The sequence below is a fragment of the Arvicanthis niloticus genome, chromosome 20 (genome assembly GCF_011762505.2).
Source record: "Arvicanthis niloticus isolate mArvNil1 chromosome 20, mArvNil1.pat.X, whole genome shotgun sequence".
In the NCBI taxonomy this organism is placed as follows: Eukaryota; Metazoa; Chordata; class Mammalia; order Rodentia; family Muridae; genus Arvicanthis; species Arvicanthis niloticus.
In genome coordinates this window covers 28006137-28030989 of record NC_047677.1, presented here as the reverse complement: position 1 = coordinate 28030989, position 24853 = coordinate 28006137, and the positions used below count along the sequence as shown (strand labels likewise).

General features: G+C 47.7%; 1 protein-coding gene across 1 annotated transcript in view; it reads left to right on the top strand.

Annotated features, from left to right (window-relative positions):
- Window positions 1-13698: 13698 nt before the first annotated feature.
- Srgn (serglycin) overlaps window positions 13699-24853 on the top strand; it is a 34931-nt gene continuing 23776 nt past the window's right edge. The window contains exon 1 of the mRNA XM_034524553.2: window positions 13699-13799. The gene's annotated coding sequence lies outside the window, so the exon portion shown is untranslated. The remainder of the gene's footprint in view (window positions 13800-24853) is intronic.

The following is a 24853-nucleotide window of genomic DNA, read 5'->3' as shown; positions in this document are numbered from 1 at the left end:
TTTGGTTTCCTGGGCAGAAATGAGAGAAGGTACAATGTCCCTAAGGCATTGAAGAGTTCATAAAATACCCATTCCAGAAAACAGCCTTCCACCAATGGGGGCAAAACCAGGTGGAAGGAGGGAGAGGCCCAGGCTGGGAGCTGGGCATCTAGCTGGCTCCATAGCCAGTGTTGCTGGGCTCAGAAGGGTATGGTGGTGAAGGATCGGCTCCCAAACTTCTGCAAGTGGTGGAGGAATGCCCTTCACTTCCTCCAGCCCCACGTCCCTCATTATTTGGTGGGGCAGAGGCGCCGTTGGCCCTCGGCGAACATTGGACCAGTCTTACACCACTGTCATCTCCTCCAGACAATAAGAACGGAAGCAGGGTTTCTCTGCTAATTCCTTTTCCCTAGTTCTTCTTGTTTCTTCCCAGACCTGTGCCTGTCTCCTCTCGGGGTAGAGGCTGGCGTCTCCTGGAAGTGGCCAGCAGTGCAGCAGTGCCGGTGCTCCTACCCCCAGTGACAGAAGGACAATTTTTTTTTTTTTTTTTCCTTCTCTTCTCCCTCTTGCTTCGGTCCCACCTGCTCTGGCCCAAAGGTTTTTATTTATTTATTATATGTAAGTACACTGTAGCTGTCTTCAGACACCCAGAAGAGGGCATCAGATCCCATTACAGATGGTTGTGAGTCACCATGTGGTTGCTGGGAATTGAACTCAGGACCTCCAGAAGAGCAGTCAGTGCTCTTAACGGCTGGCCATCTCACCAGCCCGAAGGGCAATTCTTTATGGGTCCCATTCCCTGGCCCTCAAGTACTTCCGATCCCACTGTGATGAGCCCCCTGCCCACCTCGTCTAGGAAGCAAGCACTCCACTGCTGACCACTGGCCTTACTGCGTCCACATAACACACCATCTACACCATCCAGCTTGTTTCCTCGTTTGTTGAGCTGGGGTCTCACATAGTTGGCCTCCAATTTGAGCTTGCTATGTGGTTAAGGATGACCTTGAACTCCTGATCCTCCTGCTTCCACCTCCGAAGAGCCAGGACAGCCAGGACCACACAGAGAAACCCTGTCTTGAGAAAAGACCTACTACTTGACCCTAACCTTAACAAATTTGTTGCAGCTTCAGAATGTGTGTGTGTTCCTTGAGAATATGAGTTTGCATATGTGTAGTATGTGTATGTGTGTGTGAATGTGTGTGCGGGTATGTATGAGTGTGTGAGTGGGTGTATTTGACTGTGTGTTGTGAGGGTGTGATGATATGTGTGTGCCTGTGGGAGTCTGTGTGTGTGTGTGTATATGTGTGTGTGTGTGTGTATGGAGAGAATGGGTGTGTGTAACTATGCATTTGAGAATGTGTGTGTATATATATCCGTGTTGAGTGTGTATTTGTGTGTATGAGTGTGTGTATGTGTGTGTTTGAGCATGTATGTGTGTGAGAGTGTGAGAGTATCTATGTGAGGGGGTCGGGGTACATGTAGGTGCTGGGGCTTGGACCTGGAGACCCACAAGCATTCTACCACAACTAAAGTGACAAAGGAATCCACGAATTGATGGGAACAAATCATAGCTTACTTTTCACCAGCCTCCTCCTGAGACGGAGCCCCTCCTTCTATGGATGCACAGTGTCAACCAGGCCTGTGGCTTCCTTACCCATGGAGATCGCCCCACAGATAGCACGGGCGTTCTGCAGCATTCTACGACATCTCTCAAGTTCATCTGTACTGTACTTCAAAAATAAGAGAATTGGGTTTGGTGGTATTGAAGACCCATAATTCTACATGTAATGCGAGAGAGAGAGAGAGAGAGAGAGCGCTAGTTCTAGGTAAATACTTAGCACACACAGGTCCTGGGTTCGACCTTTGATGGTTAGTGTTAATTCTCAACTTGACATGCTACAACAGTGGTTCTCAACCTGTGGGTCACGACCCCTTTGACAAACCTCTACCTCCAAAAATATTTAGGCTTCATAGCAGTAGCAGAATTACAGCTCTAAAGTAGCAACAGAACTAATAATATGGTTAGGAGGGTTGCCACAACACCAGGAAGTGTATTAGCGATGTAGTAACCTGGAGCTCCTGCCTCCCTGTCGTCTCTGCCTTGATAGATGGTCCCCGAACTGTGAGCTCAAACAGATCATTTTTCTCCTAACTTAATCTTGGCAGAAGTCCTTTATCTCAGAAACAGGAAAAGAAATGAAGACAAATATTTCCATTACCACATTTTTTAAAAAAAATTTAAACCCCAAAATAAAACTAAGGTAATTTCCAGACTTATCTGCCATTGGATTGTATTATTTAGTGCACTAATTTAAAAAAAAATAGATCTCTCTCTCTCTCTCTCTCTCTCTCTCTCTCTCTCTCTCTCTCTCTCTCTTCTGTAGCCTTGGCTGTCCTGGAACTAGCTATGTAGACCAGGCTGGCCCCAAACTCACAGAGCTCCACCTGTCTCTACATCTTGAGTGCTGGGATTAAAGGCATGAGACACCACAGTCTGGCTTATGGTATCATTTTTTAAAAGATTCATTTGTAGTTTATGTGTATGGGTGTTTGGTCTGCACATATGTCTGTGTGCCACGTGCATGCCCGGGGCCTATGGAGGCCAGAGAAAAAGATCAGCTCCCCTGGAACTGGAGTTAAGGGTGATTTAAAGTGCCCATGTAGATGCTGAGAATTGAACCTGAGTCCACTGCAAGAGCAGCAAGCCCTCTTAACTGCTGAGCCATCGCTCCAGCCCCCTATACTACCATTTACCAAAAAAAAAAAAAAAAAAAAATTAAGATTAGTAGTGTTCAATATCATTGTTTCAATCAGCATACTATGGGTTTGTTGTTTTGTTTGCTTGTTTTTCTGAGACAGTGGCTCCTGAATGTGTTAAGTAGTTGAAGCTGGTGTGCTGGCTAGTTCTATGTCAGCTTGACCCAGGCTACATTCATCTGAGGGGAGAAAACCCCAGCTGAGAAAATGCCTCCATAAGATTGGGCTCTAGAAGCCGGGCAGTGGTGGCGCACGCCTTTAATCCCAGCACTTGGGAGGCAGAGGCAGGTGGATTTCTGAGTTTGAGGCCAGCCTGGTCTACAGAGTTAGTTCCAGGACAGCCAGGGCTACACAGAGAATCCCTGTCTCGAAAAACAAAAACAAACAAACAAAAAAAGATTGGGCTCTAGGCAAGCCAGTAAGGCATACTTCCCCCCCCCCCCCCGGCCTTGCTTGCTCCAGCCCAAAGTCCACTGTAGCTGTGTCTTCAGACACCCATATGAGGGCATCAGATCTCATTACAGATGGTTGTGAGCCACCATGTGGTTGCCAGGATTTGAACTCATGACCTCCTGAAGAGCAGTCTTAACCACTGAGCCATCTCACCAGCTCAGGCATATTCTTAATTAGTGATTGATGGGGAGGGCCTAGCCCACTCTGGGTGGTGCCATTCTTCATATGGAGGTCCTGAGTTCTATATGAAAGCAGGCTGAGCAAGCCTTGGGAAGAAAGCCAGTAAGCAGCACTCCTCCGTGGCCTCGGTGTTAGGGTTCCTGACTCCAGGTTCCTGCCCTGCTTCAGTTCCTGTCCTGACTTCCCTCTGTGACAAACTGTTACCAGAAAGTGTAAGCTGAAATAAACCTTCTCTTCCCAGTTGCTTTGATCATGGTGTCTCATCACAACAATACCAACCCTAGGTAGGACAGCTGGCCTCGAACTCCCAATTCTCCGGCCTCCATCTTCCAGGTGCTAACATTGTAAAGGGACAATCCGGGCTGAAGATGTGACCAGGCAATTTGTAGACTGCTTGCCTAGCATACAGGAGCCCCAAGTTCCATCCCATAGCTTAGGAACTTAGGTGGCACATGCCTGTGACCCCAGCACACCTGAGCTGAGGTAGAGGCAGGAGTATTAGAATTTCAAGGTCATTCTCCATTACACGTATCAAGTTTGAGGCCAGCTTGGGCTGTTCTACATAAGACCCTGTCTCATAACCAAATAGTCAGGTTGGTGGCACATGGCTTTAGTCCCAGCACTCGGGAGGCAGAGGCAGGCATCTCTCTGTGAGTTCGTAGGCCAGCCTGATCTACAGAGTGAGTTCCAGGACAGCCAGGGCTACACAGAGAAACCCTGTCTAGAAAAACAAACAAAACAAAATGCAAAAAAAAAAAAAAAAAAAAAAAAAAAACAAAAAAACAAAAAACCCACACAAAACAACAAAATAAAACAACCAGAGTCTGGCCATATAGCCCAGGCTGGTCCTGAGACACTGGTTCAAGCAGTCCCCTGTTTCAGCCTCCTGAGTGCTAAGTTCAACCACAGCAACTCTGTCTGACAAAGGATGTGCTGAGGAGAGGGCAGGCAAGAGATCCCTGACCAAAGTCAAGTTGTTCAGGAAGGAAGGAACCTTTAAGAGAGACCCCTTGCTGTCCCTAAGGTAGCAAAATAGCATGTGCTGAAACAGTAACTCTTCTTCCATCCTGTGTGGCCTGCAAGACAAGGTCTTCAGGCTTGGTTATGGCTCAGTCTTGCCCTTCTGTGGAGTGCTCTTTATTCTTGAGATGGAAGAAGTAGCCCTTTGGATGGTCTCAGTGGGACTAGAGGAGGCCCAGCTGGCCTTTGCATTGTGCCAAGTTAACCCTGGTCGGGAGCGCCCCTCCCCGCCCCCCCAAGGTAAGCAATAAAGCCAGGTTTCCATTGCCCTTTCTAGGTTTTATTGTATGTGTATGAATGGGTTTTGCTCACATGTCAGTCTATGCGCCAACTGCGTGCCTGGCACCCACAGGCATCAGAAGAGATCATTGGCTCCCCTGGAACTGGAGTTAGACATGACTTTGAGCTGCTCTGTACGCGCTGGAAACAGAACCAGGGTCTGCAAGAACAAGTGCTCTTAACCACTAAGCCTCACCAGCCCCGTAAGACCAGGGCCATCCCTGAGCCTTGGCTGTGCGCTAACCAATGGCTCCCTCTTGTCTCACCAATAGGACATGGGCAGCGGAAGGAAGTGGAAGCCCCGGGTTCCCTTCGGGGCTCCCTTAAAGCCCTTTGTCAGCTCATCCGATGCCTGCTCACCTGCTTCTGCTCTGAACAGACCCACACTCACCAAAACACAGTGCCCTGCGGTGCTTTGAGGGAATCAGGCTGAGTGTTGAGGATGAGTGGAGACACACAGCCTCATAGCTGGGGTGGAGGCTGGGCCGGGGGCGGGGCTTGGCCTGTGGTTGGGGTCTGGCTGGGCTGAGGCCAGAGTTGGGGCAGGATGGGTGGGGGCCCCTGGGGCCTATGTGTCTAAGTGTCCCAGTGGTGCTGAGACTAGAGAGCCTGGGGTCGGTAGTCTGGCTTCTGACACCACTTCCAGGCAGTCTGGAGAAACAGTGTCTGACCCACTTTCCTTGCAGTTTCAGAGAAGCTGGACAGACACATGCATATCACTGTGGTTTGATTTAAAACCCTTACTAAGGACTCGGGGTGTTAGGGGCCAAGCTAACACCAGTCCATTGGATCCACGTTTCCCAGTACCCACCAATCCACACTAGTGACCAGCCAGTGAGAAACGACATCATTGGCACAGGAACATGCCTTCTTAGCCTGGAAACTTAACTAAGGTCTTATCTATATATTGTTTATTTTTTTTTATTGTCTTACTTATTTTAATAGGAGGCACACACCTTTAATCTCAGCATTCAGGAGTCAGAGGCAGGTGGATCTCTGAGTTCAAGGCCAGCCCTGTCTACAGAGGGAGTTGCAGAACAGCCAAGGATACACAGAGAAACCATGTCTCAAATAACAACAACAACAATAATAATACTAACAACCAAACAACCCAAAAGCAAGCCCAGGGCTTCACGTGTAGAATAATTATTATTATATTATAATATAACAATTATATAATTGTTTATTTATTATATGATAAACTAATTGTCTATTTTTATTGTTGTTGTTGTTGTTATAAATGTATTTGAGGCCGGGCAGTGCATGCCTTTAATCCCAGCACTTGGGAGGCAGAGGCAGGCGGATTTCTGAGTTCGAGGCCAGCCTGGTCTACATAGTGAGTTCCAGGACAGCCAGGGCTACACAGAGAAACCCTGTCTCGAAAAAAACAAAACAACAACAACAACAAAAATGTATTTGAAACCAGTGTTCCCAAGTGAAGAATAGGATGACATGCCACAGAATGTGTGTTCAGATCAGAGGGCAACTTGTGGGACTTGATTCTCTCCTTCTACCACGTAGGTTCTGGGGATTGAACTCGGGTCATCAAGCTTAGCAGCAAGTGCCTGTACCTGCTGAGCCATCCCACAGGCCCAAGGCTTTAAGAAGTGAAAAAGATAGTCATGGATCATAGGAGTCGTAGGAGACGTATGTGCTTCAAGCCTGAGGTAACAGCCATGTAAAACTGGGTCAAGCGTCTGAACCAGGAAACAAGGCTCCTGGCTATAAGCTTTACTTCTCTCGGGCACCAGAGGTCTCGTTCAGCCCCTGAAGAAAGCTCGGGTGTCACCTGAATTCTGTACCCTAGTGCAGACACTGTTACCTGAAGGCTATAAAACCCTTTGTATGTAGGAGAAAGGCACTGTTGCCTGGAGAAAGGGAACGAAAGCCCACGACCCACTGATGGCGTGGCTGGCGGCACAGCTAAGACCTCAGGAGCCTGGTGGTGGTTCTTATGTCACTCTTTGTCTCCCTCATAGAGGAGGAAATGGGATGGAGGTGGTGGTGGCTCACACTTTCAGTTCTATGACATACTGGAGAAATTAATTGTTAGGAATAAACACAGGTCACCAGGAGACAAAAGATGAGAGGCCGCCGGGTCCTTTTCAACCCTTTGATTCAGCGCCAGACCATCGGGCCTTCCTGTAGTTAAGACTCCTACAGGGGAAGGTTCAGAAATGCGTTCTGCTTGAGATCAAACTCAAGGAGGCTGGGGATGAAGCTCTGTGGGGGTGGTGCTGGCGGAGCACATATAAAGCCCTGAGTTCCATCCCCAGCACTGCATAAACACCGTGGCGCATACTAGACAGCCCAGCACTAAGGAACTGGAGGTAAGAGGTCAGGAGTTCAAGGCCATCCTGTAAAACATAGTGAGTTGGAGGAGAGCCCAGGCTAGATCAGACCCTGTCTTTACAAAACAACCAGAGAACCCAAAAGCAAGCCCAGGGCTCCATGTGGACAAGGCAAACATTCCATCATCTGAGCTATGTCCTGAGCCCTCAGACTTGGGGCTTCGACTTTTATTTCATGTATTTGTTTTATGTGCATGTGTGCATTCGTGTGGTAACAGGCGTGTGCTATGGCCTGTGTGTAGAGGGCAATTTGCAGGAGCTGGTCTTTCCTTCTATCACATGGCTTCCGGGAATTAAACACAAGTCACCGGACTTTACCCACTGTCTTAGTAAGGGTTTCTACCACCACAACAAAACACCAAGACAGAGAAGCAAGTTGGGAGGAAAGGGTTTATTCAGCTTACACTTCCACATTGCTGTTCATCACCACAGGAAGCCAGGATAGGAACTCACACAGGGCAGGAACCTGAAGGCAGGAGCCGATGCAGAGGCCATGGAGGGGCGCTGCTTACTGGCTTTCTACCTTGCCTTGCTTAGAATCATCAATCCAAAGACAGCGCCACCCACAATAGGCTGGGCCCTCCCCCATCAATGACTAAGAAAATGCACTACAGGCTTGCTTATAGTAAGATCTTATGGAGGCATTTTCTCAACTGAGGCTCCTTCATCTCTGATGTCTGTTTGTGTCAAGTTGACAAAAAACCCAGCCAGTGTGCCATTTCAGCAGCCCAGTCGCAGGGTTTTAACAAGAACCCAAACCACAGTGACCTCAGACTATCCAGCTTTGCTGAATCTGAATAGAAAATGGGCCAGTGACTGGCATGTGCACCAGGAAGTGGTGTCCCCTCAGGACAGACACCCCCCAAGATTCCTCTTGGCCTTCCTAGGTGGGCTGCTGGCAACACAAGGAACCTAAAAATAACGGCTGATGTTTCACAAGCTCCCAACTGCCTCTACCTGCAAATAAATGGAGAAATTGGAGACTTGCTGCTTCCCAGAGCTGGGCTGACCCACGTCCCCAAAGGGTTCTGGAGTGATGAGAGATCCCGAGGTTCCAGGCTGTACCTCCAGGGATCTGTGTCTAGAGGCTCAGGGTGTTCTCAGTTAGTATTTGACTTGTCTAAGCTGTTGCCCTTCTTAAACGAAGGCACTGTTGAGATCTGGGGTCAGGCCTAGGGTACCTAGTATGGGCAGGACCTGGGGGGAGGGGCTTGGGAGTGTGACCTGGAGAGTTGGATTGCTGACCTGGCCCCTCTGGGGCCTCATTGCTTTCTGCTAAGCGTCTGCTCAGCCTGTCTTCTGCTTTCTGCATTGCTTCTTCACCTCTTCTTTTTATTATTCAATTTTATTCGTGTTTCACCATCAAAGGGAAGCCAACTCTCCCTGCCTGCCCACATGACTCTTGTTTTTGCTTCGTTTTTTATGTTGTTTTGCAGGGCTGGGGTAGAACCCAGGAGCTTTTGCTCCGCAGCTGCTGACCCACACTCCCAACCTCTGTCTGGGTTTTATTTTGATAATTTACCAGTTTAGGGCAACAGATCAATTGGGAAGGAGTTTGTTTTTCTTAAGTTTCCCTAAGTTCTTATGAAAACTTCCCTTGATCTTTGTATAATTCATCCCCCGTCTCAGAAGTTTTCTGAGACAGCCGGTTGTTCCCACCCTGCCCTTAGCATAAATGAGTAGGGAGTATAGACTTGTATTCAGGGGATCCTTGTCCATAACATTCTCCTGGCTAACAATGCCTTTATGATACAAGCCAGAGATGAATCAGGCAGTGCTTTACCCCCTCTACCACTTCCAAGACAGGGTTTACTCTATGTGGCCCTGGCTGTCCTGGAACTCACTCTGTACACCAGGCTGACCTCAAACTCAATAGATCCTCCTGCCTCTGCTTCCCAAGTGTGGAGATTGTTATGGTTTGTATATGCTCAGCCCAGGGAATGGCACTATTAGGAGGTGTGTCACTGTGTGTGTGGGCTTTAAGACCCTCCTCCTAGCTGCCTGGAAGTCAGTATTCTGCTAGCAGCCTTCAGATGAAGATGTAGAACTCTCAGCTCCTCCTGCACCATGCCTACCTAGATGCTGCCATGTTTCCACCTTGATGATAATGGACTAAACCTCTGAACCTGTAAGCCAGCCCCAATTAAATATTCCCTTATAAGAGTTGCCTTGGTCATGGTGTCTGCTCACAGCAGTAAAACCCTAACTAAGACAGGGATTGAAGGTATGCAACACCACTACCTGACTAGCATATATAGTATAAGGCGGGATGCAACAGGCACACATACTCACATACATTCACACTTACACACTTACACATATATGCTCACACTCATACACATTCACATGTATACATATTCACACACACATACTCACACACACACACTCAGACTGAGCAAAATGTCACAAAGACTCCCTGCAAAACAGAGAGAGCCTGAAATACAGCCCCCCCCCAAAGAGCCAGGGGGTCTTAAGTGTTCTTGGTGGCCTGGGACAGGTCCCCTTCCCCTAACTTGGGGTTGGTCCACTGAGACTAAGAAAGGGGAGCTGACAGATTCACAACTTCAGGTGAGCATGCTCAGAACTGGCCTTCCTCAGGTCCAGCCAGCCCAGACTGGTCAGCTGCAATGGGCCTGTTGGTGGGCGAACAAGTTCCCCAGGGTTTGTCTCAGGCCAGAGGGTGAGCAAGAAGCCAGAGTTTGTCACCTCTATTATCTATGTGTTTCCTGCCACCATCTGTCATCCTGTCAAGCATCTATCAAGCTCCTGGGTCCTCAGAATGACCATGAACCATCCACCTCCCACCTATCTTTTTATTTCTGGAATCACAGACCCACACCAACATTGAAGGTTTTATATCAGACTTTTAACTTAGTTTTTCTGTTTTGAAACAGTCTCCTGAAGCCCAGGGTAGCCCGACCTAGAACTCACCATGGAGCTGAGGCTAGCTTTGAAATTCTAATTTTCTTAGAAAAAATTTTAGGTTAGTTTACTTTATATACACGAATGTTCTTCCTCAATGTCTGTATGTATGCCACCACGTGTGTGTCTGGGGGAGGCCAGAAGATGGAATGAAGTCTCACCGGAACCAGAGTTACAAACGGTCATGAACTACGTACCATGTGGATGCTAGGAACTGTACCCTGGTCCCCTGCAAGAGCCAACTCCAGCTGGCTAAGCCACCTCTCCAGCACTGCTTTTTATTTGTAATATTTATTTCAGTAGAAAAGAATCCATGTTCCCCTCTTAACACAGAGAGCAGCTCATCCTTAGTGAAGTTCTTAAGAAGAGACCCTTCCAAAGAAACGTGTCACTTGTCACCCACTAGAGAAGAGTAAGCGTGTGATCCTCACTTCTGTCTCGTCACTGATCCTGCATGGCAAGGATTAATTACTGTACGCATAACCTTCATCAGAGCTCTCTAATAACGCAGTAGAGTCAACTCTGGAAACTTCTTAGGAACCAAGAACCGCCTTGGACAAACTCGGACGAGTGGGCTGCTGACGAGGCGCAAGCAGCCTGGGAGTTACAGTCTTAGCTCATACCCATGTCGTATTAATCACCGTACAGTTCCACGAAAACTTTCTGTTCCCGTTCCTACTTAATAAAATTAGCAAGAGAAGCATACATGGGAATAGGAGAGGGGAAAAAAATGTCCGAACTGCAAATTCCATTCCATTCACCACAACTTATGTGATAGCAATCAGGGGACGACAACTCCCAAGAACCTTTTCCTTTTGACCCTGTGTCCTTCCTGTACTTCCACAGCCCTGATGGGTGTGTAGTCTAGGCAGGACACTGTCTCCGGGCATACTGCCCACCAAGTGCCAGTACTCTGTACGGTCACTGATGACATGATTGAAGGGGGCTTGGACAGTCTTCGGGACATGTGTGAGTCAGGCAGCCACTGGAAGGAGCCTGGGGTTTATAGCTCAGGTCTATCCTTCTCCAGACCAAAGCACCTTCAGTCTCCTGACTCGGTCTCTCTGCCTCCAATTCTAGGAGCAAAAGGACTTGGCTCCCAAGGGCTCACACTCTGGCTAAGGAGAAAAGATGAACTACATAGAGGTTGTTTCCTTCTCTCTGCGTTAGGGACTCTAATCAGAGCATCACACCAAATGTCCTGAACTGCAGAGACTTTGAAACCAGAGTGTCCTGGTTAACATCAGAGCTTCTTTGTGCAGGGTGGCGTGCTGGTGAGAAGCTGGACCATCCGACACTCATCCTCTTGAACATCAGCATGAGAACCAGATTCAACCACTGCTCTCCATTTGGGGTTTATTGGTGCCGGGGTTAAAGTATTTTATAAGGTTTGGTGCTGCCAATGCCCATCGGTTCCCATTACAGATGGTTGTGAGCCACCATGTGGTTTCTGGGAATTGAACTAGGGACCTCTGCCACTCTGAACCACTGAGCCATCTCTCCAGCTCTGTCCCCACTCCTGAACCTCCAGTCCCACCTTTCCCCTCCGCTGCCCCAAAACAGGCTCTAGCCTTTACTGACCACTTAAAATGGGAAAAAAGTTCACATGAGATCACCTTACAAGACGGACTGTCGGGGCAACCCCTCTTGAGAAAGCAGAATTATCATCAAAATACAAACAGCATCAGAACAAACAGCATCTGTGTTTGTGTTTGAATGTCTGTATGCACGACTGCATGGCAATCCTAAGGAGTGGAAGTTACAGGCTACTCTGAACTAACTGTCTTGTGGATGCTGGGAACTGAACCAGAGTCCTCTGGAGGAACAGCCAGAGCTCTGAACCACCAAGCCATCTTTCCAGCCCTGAGAATTTAAAGCAAGGCGGAGACCAGTGAGGGGGTTCAGCAAGTAAACACTGATGACCTGAGTTTGAGTCCTGGGACCCATGTGGTGGAAGAAGAGAATCAACTCCCAAAGGTTGTTCTTTAAACTCCACACATGTGCCTTGCTGTGTGTGTGTGTATGTTTGTTCGTGCACACACACACACAAACATATATAAATAAATATATGTGCAAACTCAGGATGTATTTTGGGGAGAGGGGTTGTTGTTTTTGTTTTTCAAGGCAGGGTTTCTCTGTGTAGCCCTGGCTGTCCTGGAACTCTCTCTCTGTAGACCAGGCTGGCCTCGAACAGAGTTCTACCTGCATCTGTCTCCTGTAATGGGAATAAAGGTGTCGCCACTTCCTCCCCCACCCTCCCTACCCCCCCGAGTGTGGGATTAAAAGCGTCCCTATTACACCCAGCTTCCTTTTAACTTTTTGGAGGTACGGTCTCAGGTAGCCCAGGATGACCTCACTGTATCCACAGGATAACTTTGAACTCCTGACACTCTTGTTTTTCACCTCCAAGCTGTTGGAATTTCAGGTCATACCCAGCCTTCCTTGGCACACCACAGTTGTCTTGTGTCTGAAGCTATGCTCCCAGGAGCCCTTCATTCCAAAAGTAATTGCTGGATCCCAACAAACACTGGTGCTTAGCAGTGAGTAACCCATCCCTGATTTTTATCCTCTTAATCTGTGACTGCCTCGATGGGAGTGGTCCAGCTGACCCTCTATGAGGTCAGCAGCCTCCAACTCTTGTTCACATCCCCAGAATGTGCCTCAATCCTTATCATCTGGTCAGACTTTATCCCCTTGGTCATTGTCTGAGGAAGAGGCGTGCCTTCTGTCTATCACCCACAGCCCCAAGCCTGACAAGGAGACTTACTCCCATGACCCAGTCAAATATTGATCTAGGTAGGGCTGACAAGATCTTGAGCTGGGACAAGCATTCTTTGCTCTATCTCCTCCAAGGACTGTGTCCTGTACCTTTTACATGTTTACACATCAGGACCACCAAGGCCTCCTGGGCGCCTCTTCTCTACGTGACTCCTGAAAACTGGGACATGCAGGAGAACCGTGGCATTGCTATCTTAGGGATTGCCAGTCAATTAAATCTGGAGACTTCCTGCTACAGTTGGGGAAACTGAGGCCTAGACTGGGATATGGCTACATCCATGAAAATTAGCAGATTCCAGGTGGAATTCCTCAGACTGTGGAAGAAAATTGCAAATTATAAATGGTGCTTGCGGTCGGTTTTCCGAGTATGTTTTCTTTTGTTAGTGCTAATTGGCCTAGTACTTGGTAGATAAACACTGTAGCACTGACTTCCCCCATGCTGAGTCTTATGGGGGCCTCTGAGAAGCCTGGAGGGTTAAGATCAAACTGAGGGGCCAGGGACTTGAAAGATCATGATTGAGCTCCTTGGAGCGTCAGCTTTAAGCACATGCTTAAACCCTGTGTGTTGAGTGTGGCTTGGGCCATAGAATGAATGAGAGAATGCAATACACAAAGGGATTAAGAATTAAATTACATCCCACTTACATATGGTACCACTGCCTTTGTGATTTTATGTATCTGTGATGCTGAGGATCGAAGCAAGTTCCCGCCTTAGGCAGGCAAGCACACCAAGCTATACTCTCGGGCTTCCAGGACTCTTTAAAACAGCAAGTCTCAAAGGCAAGAAATAAACTCCAGCCCATAAAGCAGTGGGACCTTGGATCTGTTGTCTGACTTCCACCGCCCCCCTCCACCCTCACGGTTGGGTAGGGTTTGAGATATAAACTCTGAGACCCTCTGTTGGATCAGAGGGTCAGCTGACCGGAAAACAGTCCTATTGTATGTAAAAGACTCTTAAGCTTTCTCTATTCCAACTGTGCCAAGTGGCAGACAATTTAAGATTCTGTTGGAAGGAGAAACCCAGCAGATCCCGCTCCTCAACCTGTGCAGGCCATCGGAAGGTCAGAGGCTCGGAGACAGGTGAGTACCCGGAAGCATGAACTCTCCTGTCTTATTGGAAATGTAACCTAGTGACTCTCTTGGGAGATGACTTGGTTTAGGCTAAAATCAGGACCTTTTTTTCTTTACAAAGAAGAGATTACTAGGTGCTAGGTCTCTGTGTTTCAGATCTCAGTCAGACTGCCTTAGACATACCCATGGCTGCACCGTGTTGGGAAAGTAATGTAGAACGGAAGACCTGTGTGGGCTAAGGGATTGAGGTCGAGGGACTAGAGGCTGCTGGGAGGTTTCACTCCCATGCATTGTTAGTTCTGTGTCCCAGGCTGTTCTCTCTCTCTCTCTCTCTCTCTCTCTCTCTCTCTCTCTCTGTCTCTCTCTGTCTCTCTGTCTCTCTCTCTGTCTCTCTGTCTCTCTCTCTGTCTCTCTCTCTCTCTCTCTCTCTCTGTCTCTCTCTCCTAAGTATAAACATTTTAAGAACATTTTAGGGATGGAGAAGAGACTCAAACTGTCACATTCTCACAGTCAGTGACCCACCAGAATCTAAATCTCTTCTGGTGTTTGTAAATTTCTGAATCCAGTCCACTTAGTTGGTTTAGGGTGAGGATTGGAAGGTATGAGTTTAGTAAATAGTTCCAGGCCTATAGTAAGCACTCAGTAAATAGTACCTGCTGTTATTCAGTGTCTAAGTAATGCTGCAATAATTTTCCACTGGTGAATCTCTTGTCGTCTGAGTTTTCAGAAGTGAGGTATGCTTCATGAACGGCATCTGTGTAAGTGTCCTATACCTCCACCCCTGTTACAACTGGGTATCAGATAGTTCTGTGTCCCAGGCTGGTGTCTCTCTCTCTCTCTCTCTCTCTCTCTCTCTCTCTCTCTCTCTCTCTCTCTCTCTCTCGCTGTGTGTGTGTGTGTGTGTGTGTGTGTGTGTGTGTGTGTGTGTGTTTCAAGACAGGGTTTCTCAGTGTAAGCCTGACTGTCCTGGAAATCTCTCTTTGTAGATCCACTCAGAGAGCCACCTGCCTCTGCCTCCCAAGTAGTGGGGTTAAAGGTGGGAACCATCATGCCTGGCCTAGGCTGCTCGATTTCGCTGTCCCTTCTTTCTTCTGAAGAGACTTTGGCTGTGACTTTCATAGAGCATTTACCTTTGGTAACAGTAGAAAGAGCCCCTTGGAGTCTGGAGGCCTGGATCAGAATCTTGGGTTGACTTCTCTCAAACTGAAAGAGCCCTGTCTTTGTAGACAGCTCGGCTCCAGCCGGGGCTCTTCTCTTACTGCGTGTATGATCTGGGGCAAGACCCTTTGCTTTCAGAGCCTCCTTGGCCTCACCTCAAGAGGAGGCTGGTCCATTTTGAACTCCATCAGTCTAGTCATTCCTTCTCCTAGATATTTTGTAACAAACCTGGGGAGAGCACTGTCACTTGGTCTATTGGAGTGTCCAGAGGGCTGCTGCATGAGTAGCTTCCAGATTAGGCAGGTGGACCGATTCCAGCTCCAGGCCACTCTGGGTTACGAGTAAGTTCCAGGTCAGTCTGGGTCGCAGAGTGAGACCCCATGTCAAACAAAACAAAAGGCAAAATGTGGTGGCAAAAGGCCTGGAACCCCAGCACTTGGGAGACAGAGAAGCAGGAAGATCAGGAGTTCAAGACCAACCTCAGCTGCATGTTGAATTTGAGACCAGCCTCGGTTATGTGAGACTCCATCTTAAGAAATAAAAGGCACAGTTGGTCTTTATAGTTGGTTTTGGATTGAGCCAAACATTGATTGTCAAGCAGCTATAGAATTTATTCATCAGTAAAAGGTAGAGGTTACCATGGATGAGAGCGATTGAGGGGGCGGGGGGACTTTTCAGGTAAAATTGAATGAAACTATATAAGAAACACATTTCTTTTTTTCTCTTTCTTTTTTAATTTTCTTTTTCTTTTTTGATATGTGTATTGTTATTGTTGTTGTTTTGTTTTTCAAGACAGGGTTTCTCTGTGTAGACCTGGCTGTCCTGGAACTTACTCTCTAGACTAGGCAGAAAGACATTTCTTATACCCAACTTAAAAAAAAAAATAACAAAACACACACACAAAAAACCCTTTTAGTTGTTTGTACATGTGTCTGTGTGTGTAATCTGGAAGTCAGCCAGGGCACCATCTACCTTAGTTTTGTTTGTTTGTTATTTTTGAGCCAGGGTCTCTTCATGTAGCTCTGGCTGGCTTGAAACTTGCTATATTGACCAAGCTGGCCTTGAACTCATAGAGATTCACCTGCCCCTGCCATCTGAGTACTGGGATTAAATGCAATCACCATCATGCTGGCTTATCCTTTTTTTTTCTGCCTTGGTTTTAGAGACAGGGGGGTCTGTCACTGAGCCTGGAGCTTGCTTAGGAGCCTCAGAGAGCTGCCTCCGCAGCACGGGGCTTACATGCGCACACCACCATGCCCACCCAGCTTTTTGTCACGGGTTCTAGGGATGAAACTCCAGTTCCTATGCTGCACGGCACATTTATTGAGTGAGCTCTTTCCCCAGCCAGCCATGCATTTGTTTCTTTTAGTCCCTGTGTGCACCAAGTGTGAACCAGAGGCGGAGAATGGGTGCCCACACCGCACCCTGACCACACACATGCCCGAGAATCCACACCGCACCCCGACCACACATATGCCCGAGAACCTGAGCAAGGAGGAACAGAGAGAACTGTGAGGGAAGGGAGCATCCTTGTCTGGGCCGTAGCTCAAACTCTAGAGAGGAAGAGACTAGTTCCTGACTGGTCTGAGGAGGAGCCTTGTATCAGAATCATCTGGGAGCCACACCTGGTCTTGAAATCCTGAAATCTCAGCTACTCTAGAGGCACACAAAATTTTGGGGGTTGTTTTGGTTCTTTAAAGGGTGGGGCGGGCTAAGGGGATTTAGCTCAGTAGTAGAGTTTGCACCTAACTTGCCAGAGATTCCTGATTCAGTCCCTAGCACCTAAATAAATGAGTAATCCAATGGTCACCGGAGAGTCTATGAGAAAGAATACAGATTACCAAGGTCAAATTACAGAGGTGTGACTTTGTCTTGGAATCTTCTCTGCTCTGTCCCCAGAGTCCCTCAAGTGGTTCTGATGTGCAGTCAGGTTTGGGGCTGACTAACTTTGGTAGTGGGCACCAAAGACCTTGGAACATTCTTGTCTATAAAACACAAGTTCTAAACCAGGCTCTAACCTATAATCTCAGCACTTGAGAAGCGAAGGCAGAAGGATAGTCACTTGGTTTACATGGTGAGTATGGGCTAGCTTGGGCTAGAATGAGACCCTAACTCAAACAACAACAACAAAAAAACAAAACCCACCAAACAAAACCAATGAAACAAACTAATTTTGGGATCGTTGCAGTTTCCGATGTGGGACCTGGAATGATTTCTCCTTTGTCCCTTATCTATCTAAAAAGATGGAGTAGGATGAGGCTGCAGACAGAAGTCCTTACTTACAGATTCCAGGACACTGACTAAGCAGAGAGTGTCCTTTCCTCAGAACATTCTAAGGCACAGTAAACTGTCAAGTGTGAACCTATGTGACAAATGCTTAGGCAAGTTCCCAAGACATGAAGAACACTGAAGCCAGCCTTGGAGAAAAAGAATAAGGGGTCTGATGTGTGGAAACTTCCAGAAGAACAAATCTGACCAATGAACATCCCCCACCATTATGTTCATAAATGGTCCTGGGTCTTAACACAGAGGAAGAAACACATGCACACGCACACGCACACACGCACACACACACTAAAGGCCATTTGAGTTTCTAGCTAGTAACCTTTTTAAAATTCTGTAACAGGTTTTAGTTTAGTTTTATCTATTTAAGATGGGAGTCTCTATAGCTCTGGCTATCCTGGAACTCATTCTGTAGATGAGGCTGGTCTTGAACTCTCAGAGATCTGCCTGCCTCTGCCTCCTGAGTGCTGGGATTAAAGGTGTGCCCCATCACTCCTGACCTGTAAATAGGTTTTAATAGCTAGCTATCAAAGTGGAGTGGGGTGCAGACCAGAGAACTACATTTTACCAAGGCAATCATTAGTCTTTAAAAGAGTAACTGGGTGCATATTCTTTTTTTTTTTTTCCCTCTTTTCTCCATCCCTCCTTTACTGCCTGCTCTCCTCCCCTTGAGACAGGGAATCACTATGTAGCCCAGGCTGGCCTCAAACTCACAGAGATCCATCTGCCTCTGCTGCTGAGTGCTGGGATCGCCTTTACCCTTGTAAAGGTAGGTCTCACTATGTAGCCCAGGCTAGCTTCAAACTCATGATCCTTCTGCCTCAGCCTCCAGGGTGCTGGGATTACATTATTGCCTCTCTTTGGAGAGGTAGTTCAAGCTCTGCTAGTGGGCTGGATTTCCTCAAATACTTCAGTTGTCTTGAAAATGTAAAATTTCGACAGGTAGTGATGGCGCATGCCTTTAATCCCAGCACTTGGGAGACAGAGGCAGGAGGATTTCTGAGCTCAAGGCTAGCCTGGTCTACAGAGTGAGTTCCAGGACAGCCAGGGCTACATAGAGAAACCCAGTCTCAGGAAAAAAAAAAAAAAAAAAGTAAAATTTCACCGGGCATGGTGTTGCATGCCTTTAATCAGAGCAGTCACAAGGTAGATCTGCAGGCGGATCTCTGTGGGTTTGAGGACAAGACTGTGCAGAGACAGCCTGTTTCAAAAAAAAAAAAAAAACAATAAATAAATAAAGGAAGAAATGAAGGAAGGAAAAAGAAAGAAGAAAGAAAGGAGAGAGGAGGGAGAGAGAGAAAGAGAGAAAGAAAGAAAGAGAGAGAGAGAAAGAGAGAGAGAAAGAGAGAGAGAGACCCAGACCCATAGCTGGGCCTGCCCCATGAGTCTTTCAAGATGCCTTCACATTTAACTGAAATAGTCTTCTGGCATTCCCAGTTGGTATGCCCACTGGGATGGTAATTTCTATGAGCCACTGTGATTGGCTGACAGAACCTGGACCAGAATATGTGTTCTGTGGGCATCTCTGAGTCAGAGAGAGACCCAGAGACCCAGAGACAGAGAGAGCACACACTCTCTGTGCTAGGCTACTTGTCCATCAGTTCATCCTCAATACTGCAAAAATAAAGTAATGAACACAGGGAGCCTGCCCTCGGAGAACGCTTTGTAATTCCCACCATAGGAGCCTAGACTCTGAAGTAAGTCAATTCTTTCCAAATAAAGGAAAGAATTAGTAAGATGGTTTAACATTAGCCTTGAACTCCTTCCTGATCCCCTTGACTCCGCCGGTTGTAGGCACGTATCTCTACTCCCAACTGTATTGTCTTTTTGAGACAATACAACCTTGTAGCCCAGGCTGGCCTTAGCTACCCGAGGACTGAGATAACCAGCATTTGCTATCAAGCTTGGTGGGGTTTAGTAAATATATAACCAAACTCCTCATACCTCCAACCTTTTGAGCATGTAAATAAGATCACACACACACACACACACACACACACACACACACACACACACACACGAGCTCCTTGGGGTTCACTGGCTAGCCAGCCTAGCCTACTTAGTGAACTCCAAGCCAACAGTGACCCCATCTTGGAGCTGGAGCGATGTCGCAGAGGTTGAAAGCATTGGCTGTTCTTCCAGAGGACCTGAGTCTTGTGAACCGCTGACCTCCATTAATCCATGTACACAGCTGGATGGCCACTCGGCTTGCAAGACTCCCCAGAGAATGGTCTATGTCACAGGACACTGGGGTTTTTGTTTTGGTTTGATTTGGTTTTTGGGTTTCAAGACAGGGTTTCTCTGCTCAGTCCTGGAACTAGCTCTGCAGACCAGGGTAGCCCTGAGCTCAGACTGCCTGCCCCTGCCTCCCCAGTGCTGGGATTATGCTCCGCTGTCGCTGCCCGGCCAGACGCTGGTTTCTTGTACCGTTTTACAAGCAGTACAATAAGGCGAGTACATACGGCATCCCCCACAGCCTTGTGAGGCAGGTGACAGTGTCAGCGGGTAGGAGCAGATGGGGAGCTTTACTAGTGGCACCGCTGGCAGCTAGCAGATAGGTTAACTGGTAGAGAGCCGGCGTGTCGCTTAGCGCTGACGGGCTAGGGCACTGCAGCTCAGCTCTCCTAGGGGCTGGGATGCAGCTCCGTTGCAGTGTGTCTAACCAGCACGCACAAGGCCCTGGGTGTGACTGCCACCACTGCATCCTGGAGTCCGGAAGCACGCCTGCTTTGCAATCCCAGCATTTAGGAATTGGGGCCTCGAGCTCCAGGGGTTGGTGATTATTCTCGGTTGCATAGCAACTGAGTTTGAGGCTAGGCAAGACCCTATCTCAAAACAACAGGAACAATCAACTCAACCCTTCTAACCGCTGTGAGGAGGAGAAGGTGGTTAAACACGTCCTATTTACACAGGTATAGACACTGAAGTTCAAGGAAGTTCATTCATTAGGCTCCTGAAGGTATTCATGTGACAGATGGGGACAGTTCACTCTGCTAAAATCTTTGTTCTTATGCTGTCTGTTAATCATGAATCCAGCCATGTCTGAGCCTCAGGCACGTGGCACCCTGAGAGCCTGCTGCATGCCAGACACATACAGTTGTCCTAGGTTCAGACAGGCCTTCCTCTGGTTCAGTGGTTCTCAACCTACCAAATGCTTCAACCCTTTGATACAGTTCCCCATGTTGTGGTGACCCAGCCACAGAATTATTTTTGTTGTTACTTCATAACTGTAATCTACTACTGTTATGAACTGTAATGTAAATATGTGTGTTTTCCGATAGTCTTAGGTGACCCCTGTGAAAGGGTCGTTTGACCTCCCCACCCCCAACGGGTTTTGAACCACGCTGCTCTGAGGGATCTCATGTGCTGGTCATGTGGAGACAGTGGGGGGAGGGGCATGGACAGCTATAAGATACTGGGCCAACACACAAAGCTAGCCCAGCTTCAGCCTCCTCTGCCTGGGGAGAGCATAGTGACCATAACTAGCTTGTCTGCCCCAAGGTAATGATCACCCAGTATAGGAAACTGACTCAAGCAATCTGGTGTCTCCAGGCCCTCCTTATCTCTGGACTTGGACCTCTCTAGGGCCTGTGTCGATACCGCTCTAGGGAGACTGTTCCTATCTCTGCTTCCCATAAACAAGCACAGGCACATCCCAGGACATCCCGGGACATCTCAGGGCATCCTGGGGCGCTACCAGGAATAGCCCGTCCCACGGCATTGTCAGCGCCTGATTAAGAGGTCTGCCTGGAAATTTCTGCAGATATTCATGTTTGGCTAGATGATTCTGGTTGTCAAGGGTTTGGAGATGGCAGATAAGCGTTCTCTCTCTCTGTCTCTCTCTGTGTGTCTCTCTCTTTCTCTCTCTTTCTCTCTCTCTCTCTCTCTCTCTCTCTCTCTCTCTCTCTCTCTCTGTCTCTCTCTCTGTGTCTGGGTAGAGGTCAGAGGGCAACCCTGGGTGTAGTTCCTCGGGCTCCATCCACCTGATTTTGGAGCCTCACCTGGTTTTGACGTCATCCTGGTCTGGAACTTGTTGATCCCGATACGCCGCTGATCAGCCAGCCAGCAAGCCCCAGGGATCGGCCTGTCTCTACTTTCCCAGCGCTGGGTTACAAGCATGAGTTACCTAACCCAGGTTTTTTGTTTATTTGGTTGGTTTGTTTTGATTTTCAAAACAGGGTTTCCCTGTGTAGCCTTGGCTGCACGGGAACTAGCCCTGTAAACCAGCTGATCTTGAGCTCAGAGATCTGCCAGCCCCTGCCTCCCAAGTGCTGGGAATAAAGGTGTGTGCCCCCACTTCCCAGAGTAGGTTTTTGGTTTTTTAAGTGTGTTTTGGGGATCCAACTGGTCTTCATGCTTGCAAGCTGAGCGATCTCCCCCGCTCTCTGATTATGCTTCTGCAAGCAACTGTGTGCTGGCAATTGATGGGTCTAGACTCTTCTCCATACACTGAGTCCTGGAAGGAAAGAGGTTCCCACCCCCCCCACCTCACCCCCCCCTTTATCACCATAAAGATCAAATTATACCCTTGGCTTCTTTATCTATACTGTCCCAAAAAACTTTAGAGACAGAGAGAGAGAGAGAGAGAGAGACGGAGAGGGGGAGGGGGAGGGGGAGGGGAGGGGGAAGGAAGGGGAGGGGGAGGGGGAGGGAGAGGGAGAGGGGGAGAGGGAGAGGGAGAGGGAGAGGGAGAGGGAGAGGGAGGAGAGGGAGAGAGAGAGAGAGAGAGAGAGAGAGAGAGAGAGAGAGAGAGAGAGAGAGAGAATTCATCTGTGGAAAGCGCAGAGATAAGCAGGGACTGCCCTTGTAGTCTGTGGGTGACTTTAATTACTAAGTCTCCAGCACAGAACAAAGTTGGACACACCCCAGCTTCCTCCCTCTTGTCAGCCAGCCTAAACCCCACCCCCTTCACAGGCACAAGGAGATGTGTGGTCAGTTTGGCAGATGTGGTTGAGGAGAAGGAGTAGGTGAGATCTTTCCTGATATATAATAGGCCCTTCCTCACTTTCAAAAAAAAAAAAAAAAAAAAAGAGAGAGAAAGAAAGAAGGAAAGAAAGAAAGAAAAAGAAAGGAAAAGAAAAGAAGGCCTTTAATCCCAGTACTCAGGAGGCAGAGGCAAGTGGATTTCTAAGTTTGAGGCCAGACTGGTTTACAGAGTTCCAGGACAGAAAGGGCTACATAGTGAAACTCTGTCTCAACCCCCACCTCCAAAAAGAAGAAGAAGAGAAGGAGAAGAGAAGAAGGGTTTTAACATTTCTCTAAGAATTTTTTTTTTAAGTTTTTATGAAACAAGGTCAAATTTGTAGCTCAGGCTGACCCAGAACTAGAGATCCTCCTGCCTCTGCCCCTGAGTGGGTTTGAGATTTCTCTAGGAAATGTTGCTATTTTTCCCCTCCGACTTCCCACTTATCTACAGTCTGTGGCCACCTGCCTTAAGCTCCTCCCCTTTCCGTGTGTCTTCTTGGAGTTCTGCCTACAGCTGGAGCTATCCATGTCTCCTTGGGCCCTTATTGCAGGCCTCCCTCTGAGAAAGATGAATTACTTCCAGAACTAACTCATGTGGCTTGTACTGTTTGATCCTAATGGTGTTTCCACATGAGTTATGATCCTTGTTTTTAAGAGATGGGTAATCCAGTTCTGGAGAGCTGGCTTGGAGACTAAGAGTATTTATTCATCCCGAGGACCCTAGTTCAGTTCCTTGCCCCCACAATGGGATAACTCACAATGGTCTCAAGCCAGCTACAGGGGATCTGACATCCTTTTCTGGCCTTTATACACACCTGAACACACACAAACACACTCACACTCACCCAAAATTTGTAAGAAATTGAATATTTAAAAAGACACGGTGGTGCCCACCTTTCATTTCAGCCCTTGTGAGGCAGAGGGCAGGTAGATCTCTGTGATTTTGAGGCCAGTCTGGTCTACAGAGCAGGTTTCCAGGACAGCCAGGGAAGTTGCACAGAGAGACCTTGTCTCCAAATACAAACAAACAAACAAACAAACAAACAACAGGAAACAACCAAACCAACAAACGACAGAGAAACAAGAGCAAAATGGCTGCACTCGCAGGGAATCTGGGTAGTCTCCCTGAAGCCCTGGATCGCAATCCCATCATTTGACTACAATGTTACAGTTCATGGTTTAGCGAATGAGTGAGGTCTTGGTCCTATGAACATTGCTGCTTTTCTTCCTGCCCGTCTTCATATCCCTCCCCCCCCCCCCTCATTCCCCTCTATTCTATTTTAAAGGCAGGCCCACATTATCCTCCAGTTCATTATGTAGGGAAAGCAGGTCCTTGAACTCCTGACCCTCCTTGTCTTTGCCATGGATTTTGCTGGGATTAAGGAGGGAGCCACCATGCCTGGCCTCTTCTCTTTTCTTTTAGGAAGATCTGTCACTCCCAAGGTAGAAATCACAAACTCCCCCTGGTTACATTGTACTGCTTGTTAATCTTCTAAATAAGGCATTGTTTTAGCATCTGATTGAAGTCTCCTAGGCTCTAAATAGACATATTTTCTCAAGCCCCATCACCTGTGGAGAGAGAGAACCCGCTGACAGGCCGTTCCTTTCAAGGCTTGAAAACAATCTCAGGGTGGCTGTAAACCTGTCCAAACCTCCTTCTCTGCAGCTAGGGTGACCTGGCTCCTTTCCCTGGGCTGATCTCCTGTCTCCAGCCCAAGGAAAGCATTACCAGCCCAAGGAAAGCATTAGCTTGCCCAGGTGCATTCTCTTACTGCTCACACACTGGGCAATGGGATCGTGCCCAGGGATACCCAGAGTCCAAAGCAAACCACACGTCTTTTGTCCCTGTTTGGAATTTTATTTAGGTTTATTGTTTGTTGTTGTTGTTTTCCCTTTCCTTCCTTTCTTCCTTCCTCTTTCTTTCTTTCTTTCTTTCTTTCTTTCTTTCTTTCTTTCTTTCTTTCTTTCTTTCTGTATGACATGGTATGGCCATGTAGACTAGGCTAACCTGGCACTCCTGTAGATTCTCAGAGCTAACTACCCATAACACCAGCTGCAGGGTATTAGATGCCTCTGGCTGCCGGGTACCTTCATATACAAGCACATACCTGCACATGAACACACATATATAAACATAATTAAAAATAAAATAAAAGGTCTTTGGATTCAAGCCCCACCTCCCAAAATTTTATACAGACGAGAGTTTATTTTGAGCCCAAAGCCCTAACATGTCAGGTACTCTGGGGTGTGTGGAAGAGACATCCACCTTGATCTTGCCCTGAGGTCCCAGCAATATGAATTTCTGCACATTAAGCACAGGCTAGACCGTTTCCATTTCAGTGCTTGTGAGCACCTGCTGCAGGCGGGGATTCTCCTAGGCTTTTGAAAACACATCAGTGAGTGTCAGGTTCCTTTCTCCTGTGCTTGGCATATTACACGTATGGCAGGTGATAAGTTAATGTGGAGAAGGCTGGGAAAGAAAGCTATCGGGCATGGCTCCCTCAAGTGAAGGATATAGGAAAGGTCAAAGCACTATCGAGGTGTCTGCGTCTACTTCCATAAAAAGGCACCATTTCGGCCAAGATTTGAAGAAGGTTAGGGACTCAACCCTGTCAGGATAATGGGGCTAAAACTTTTTAGGTCTGGGGAGCAGCCAG